The sequence below is a fragment of the Python bivittatus genome, unplaced genomic scaffold (assembly GCF_059951505.1).
Source record: "Python bivittatus isolate LINGU-HERP-01145 unplaced genomic scaffold, Pbiv_v1 ctg000610_np1212, whole genome shotgun sequence".
Classification (NCBI taxonomy): Eukaryota; Metazoa; Chordata; class Lepidosauria; order Squamata; family Pythonidae; genus Python; species Python bivittatus.
In genome coordinates this window covers 5,792,425-5,798,153 of record NW_028277088.1, presented here as the reverse complement: position 1 = coordinate 5,798,153, position 5,729 = coordinate 5,792,425, and positions in this window count along the sequence as shown.

Genomic DNA, 5,729 nt, shown 5'->3' with positions numbered 1-5,729 from the left:
TTTAAGGGTAGGCCATCCCCCAGAAGCTCAAATCAGGAGAGCTATTTCTGCATGCCATCTGTTACACCTCATGACTTCAAGATTATTTTGGCTGAAGAAACGTGCTTGCAGAAAGAGGGATTGGCCAGTGGGAAGTGGGAAGCCCTTACATCAGGCCCGAAACAGATGGAAATGTGTCTGTTGTGTAGCCTGTTTGTAAGTCTTTGCAGGCCACGGTTGGCTTGTGAGACATTCCTAATGACAGCTCATCATCGTGACGGGGGCGAATTGTGGGATGGTAGCTTTCCTTGATCAGGTGTCCTCCCCATATGTTCCTGTGCTGGCTGGGAATCATGGGAACTGAAGTCCAACCAGCTGGAACCAAAGTTGGAGAAGGCCAGCTCTGACCCCTTAATCAGTAAAGTGAGGATTAAGCACGTCACCTTGATCAATCTTCTCTGACAAAGTTTGTTGCCTAGCAATCGGGACATAGGAAAATATGTGAAAGTGAAGTGCCTAGCAAAGGGGTTGGTGCTCGTTCGCCCTGCTATTTTTGAATTGGCTCCTCCTGTAAATACCAGGGGGATCTTTCCCCAGTGCACTGGAAAAGGGTTGCAATCAGCAGGATTGGAGAAAATGTACTTTCTTTAGATGCAGGTCTGTCTAATCAACCCCACCTACACACAGATCTTGCGGTGCTGTTTCCTAATAGCTGTCTACCGCCATAATTAATGGAATGCCTGGTGTTTGTATAAATCACGGAAATGCGTTCCACGGTGGCCTGAGGTCTTTGCCTAAAAATACCGTGAGAGCCCACTTCTGTGGATTAAGTCAAAGGAATCACTGAGAAATCAAGCTGGTCTCCTGCTCTGTGGAATGGTTTGCAGTGCTGCGGCACGTTCCCGCTGCGTTTTCCCAGCCACAGCACCAAGGTGCTTTTCCACCTGGGGAGGGTGAAATTAGCAGCTGTAGAACAAGGACATCCAGTCTTGGAATAAGCTCCAACAAGAGTTGGGTCTATCTAAATACGCAACAGCGCCGTGACTTGGCTTAAAAGCCAGCCAGCAAAACAAAGGAACTCTGAACGTCCTGATGTCATTTGCAAGAGAACAAACCAGATAGCAAAGCAGCTGGGGAAGAAATCTTTTGGAAACCAAGTTCGGGTGTAAAGCAGCTGAAATATAGAGAGAGTCACTTGGGCTGAGATGGGCGGCTATAGAAATTGCGTAAACAAACAAACAAATAAATAAATAAATAAATACGCAGGGAATCTGAAGCAAAGGTAGGCCGGAATGAATGAATGAATGAATGAATGAATGAATGAATGAATGAATTAATTAATTAATTAATTAATTAATGAACGAGCAAGCAAGCAATCTGAAGCAAGGTAGACCAGGACATAGAATTTCATATAAGCTTCCTAGCATCAGAGAAATCCCCAGAAGGGTGAAAAAAAGTCAAGGTGGCCATCACACCCATGCAACTGAAACCCCACCCCTTTGTACATGCAAAAAAGGGGCAGGGCTTTGATTGCATGGTTATGGCCACCATCTCGACTTTCTTGACCCCCTTCCCTGCATGCAACTCTGGTTACTTTCTTTGTTTTCAAAATACTTGTAAAGCAGGGGCCGTCTGTATCTCTGGGGGCATGATGGCATGTAAGAATGACCTTGGGAGACAGGAGGAAGAGCCACAGACTAGGCGATAGATAAGAGGCAGCGGAGCCCGCAGAAGGAGTGGGGGAGTGGCAAACGCCTCAGAAGGGACCCTCCCTATTTTCAGGAGAGTAAAAGTGAGGGATGGGAGGGGTATTTTCAGACTTGCAAGATTCTGTTAATGTAACCTTATAATAAAGTAGAGCTAGTACTTCTGGGTGTGCTTCTTGGCTGGACTACCTCACAAGGCTGACATCAATCATGCAAGTCTCAAAGTACATCTCTCCCCCTTCGCCTTTACAGCGCAAGAAACTAGGGAGGGTCCCTTCTGAGATGCTTTCCACACTCCTGTTCCTTCTGTGGGCTCAGCTGCCTCTTATCCAACTGTTCCCCTGGCTGTGGCTCTTCCCTCATCTCCCAAGGTCATTCCCACATATTATTACAAGGGGAGAGTTTTCCGTAAAATGGGCCACCATTGAAAGGGCCTGACCGTGGTCTTATGGTCATTATGAACTCACAAACAGGTGGGACCTACAGCAGGCCTTCTTTCAACAATCAAGTTGGATGGGCAGATTTTTGGCAGGGGTGCCTCTGGTTTGAGGAGACACTTTTTGGGGGCCAAACTGGCACATTTGAAATTTGCTAATTTGAAACACATCAAGGATTCTTTTGCCAAATAACAACCATGGGAAGGAGCTTGCTTATTCACAACACGGCTTATGTGGTGGGCCTGGCCAATCTCAAAGGACCCTCTCCTCACCAGAAGACAAGCTGATCTACACCATCTAGACCACCAGGATCTCTGTCATCCCAGCTTCTCTATGTAGTTTCTCTTTTTGGGGAGGGGGAGGCGAGTGGACACACTTCCAAATCCACCAGGGCATTGCATCTTCAGCACATGTGCAGAATGACAGTTTGAGAAAAGTTGAGCTGTTCCTGTATAATTTTTTTTTATTCAAATTTTGTATAGCTGCCTAACTCTGATAGAGTCTAGGCGGTGTGCAAAACCCAAAAAATCCATAAAAACAGATGAAACATAACACCACACAGACAGCCTGGACTAAAATGATCTTAAAAGCAACACAAATCAAACAAAACAACACACACGCACACACACACCCAAAAATACAATAATACATTCACCCCAGGCCTGGATTAATGCAGCCTGAATCCAACCTTTTCTGTAAGAAGCCAAAGCTATACTGGAATGAATATAACAACAGCAACAATGACAACAGTTAGCATCTCTTACTCTTATCAAACATTTGCCTCCTCTTAACTGATATTTCCATGTATCATCCGCGCGTGCTGAAGTTAAACACTGCTCAAATCTAGAATTGCTGCTATGTAGTCAGTCAGTTCAAGAAGTACTGCTACCTGGGCAATGTCTAAATATAAACAACGGGTCGTATTCCTCAGTGGCTCAGTGCTGCCTCCAAGAGGAAGAGGGCCCAAGGGTGATCTTGCTGTAGATGTTAATCCAGACAAGGAAAGCAAGGTGACCATCTTGTCAGTGTAGGGCCCACCTTTCATCTAAAGACAGGACCCTTTCTTTGCATGGTGATAGACCATTGGATCTTCTGACGTAGATGAGTTGACAAAGACTCCAAGGTCCTCTGCGAACCAAAGTCACTTCCAGTCCCTAGACATTTACTGAAATATTTTGAAGAGTAAAATGATACAACCAATTATACCAATTCTGGTGTTCTAAGAGGTGAACACAATTAATAGAATCATAAAATCATCGATTCCTAGGGTTAGAGGTCTTCTAGTCAGCGCAGGAATCCTCATACCATCCTGGAGAAATGGTTGTCCAATCTTTTTTTAAAACCCTACAGTGATGGAGCACCCACAACTTCAGGAGGCAGGTGGCTCTACTTTTTAATAGTGCAAATCCCTTTGGTGATAAATTCTACCTAGGAATTTATGTCTTTTTTATTACACAAGGGTGTCATGAATCCCTCAAAAACACTTGGGAAATGGAATTTGATGGAAGGGCTAAGCATCCTCTGCCAGAGAGCCCTAAATCTGCTACCTCAGAAATAACTAACAGTGTTGCTGGGGTCCTGCAGGGAGGAGAAAAATAACGTGTTGGCCATTGGAGGGAAATAGAAATTATAACCCAACTTTTCTGGAAGGCATCAGGTCAGAGGACTAATGTAGATGAATTTTGTAATTCTCAGGATAGAAATCAATAGCTCAGTTATTGCTGGTAGCTATTTTCAAGCTGTAAAGAAGAGGCCACCACTGCATGGGGGACTTGCTATTCTTGGTTTAACATTGGCTAAGTATTGGCATATACGTGACCACATTTGTATTGCTTTAATAGAGTGATCTGTTAGGATTCAGTGGCATTCTCTGGCTTCCAGGAGGAAGAGACACAGCTTCTTACAGATGAACTTCAAGCTGTTGATTTTAGTGCAAAACAGAATGAAGGCCTACAGCCTGTGGCACAAGTCAGGCATCTTAATTTTAACAGTGACTACAATGTAAAATCATAGAATTGCAGAGTTGGAAGGCAGCACATGAATCATCTAGTCCAACCCTCTGCAACATGTAGGAAAACCAGTCCATGAGAGGTGGGTGTCCATTTCAGTCTCTTCTTAAAACCCCCCAGAGATGGAGAACCCACAGCCTCCAAAGAACTTTTTCTTTATACGTTTACCTTATATTTAAATGAAATATAGGTAGCTTTAAATTAAACCTCTTATTTCTGGTCCTAGTTTCTATAGCCATGGAAAAGAGGGCCTGACCATCTTCCCTGTAGCTTCCCTTTATGCACCTGACATTGATATCATCTCTCCCCTCTGTCTTCCTTTCTCCAGACTGAACATACCATGTTCCTTCAGCCTGTTTCTTCTTCAGGACCCTCTATTATCTTAGGCAACCTCCTCTGAACCTAACAGTTTGCCACCTGAGGAAAAGTTGGCACCCCACCTCCACTGTTCATGCATAGAGAAGCCACAGGATCATTGGCTGAATCTGACTTCAACACTGGTATTTTCTCCCTCACATCTGAAACACAGGCTAGATTGGAAAGTGTGGGTCAAGGTGCCTGATACAGAAGTTCATTTCCTCAAGAAAAAAGAACGGCTGCAGAAAAGTTGGAGTTCACTGCCCTCCCTGTAACTGCTGCCTGAAGTTATTTCTCTCTATCTAGTGGTAGAGCTGACCTGCTAACTCTGTGAGGCAGATGGGACCTCCCAGAACCTTAAACCTCACTTGCTATTCTGTACATGATGCACAGATGTGAGATTTTTGGACTTGCACTGCTGCCATATGTTGGGTGTGAGTAACTCTAGGGATCTACATTTTGAGGAATGCAGTATCACCACACCATTCCTTTTTTCTGTTTTGAGCAACAGCATGGAAAATACTTTTGTTCCATAACTGTACCTCCAAATACAGTTGCAAAACTGAACAAAGGAGTTATCTGATGTTTCTGGGCTCTGCAGTGTAACCTTGCAAGATGTGAGGTCAGGTTTTGCCTAGTTTTTCATTGTTTCAAGTCAAGTTCTCTATGGTCTATATTGTTTGAGAAGTTCAGGTTGTGTCTGGCCTAGCCCAAGGAACTCCAAGAGACAATGCCAATTCAGTCCAGCTATGTTTATTAGCTACAATCTCTAGCAAGAATCTTCCCAGACTAAAACTCCAGTTCCCAAAGTCCTCCAGCCACAACAGCGTGAATTCCTCAGGGAGGTGCCAGTCTCATCCTCTTGTTCCTCCCACGCAGTTCTGGTGAGCTAAGAAAATGTTTATCTCCCTGAGCTTGGCCTTCATAATTCCATTCCATCACAGGTTGCTTTTCTTATTAAAAAGATGGGGATCTGCAAATCCCATAGAAATCTACCAACAGTTCCATATCTACCTTCTCCCATCTCAATCTTGTCTTTACCTCTGTCATCTGCCATTGAAAAGAATTGGAGTAGGAAAGCTTGCTTTTCAGATGGTGGGATTCACTGGATGGTTATACAAAATGACAAGTAAACTAGAGTGGTCTAATTGACTGGGACCAGCAGCACAGAGGTCCTCCTTCCAATGTCTGCTAGCCATTCTTTCTATGGAAGATTAAGCAGTGGTTAAAACATATATACT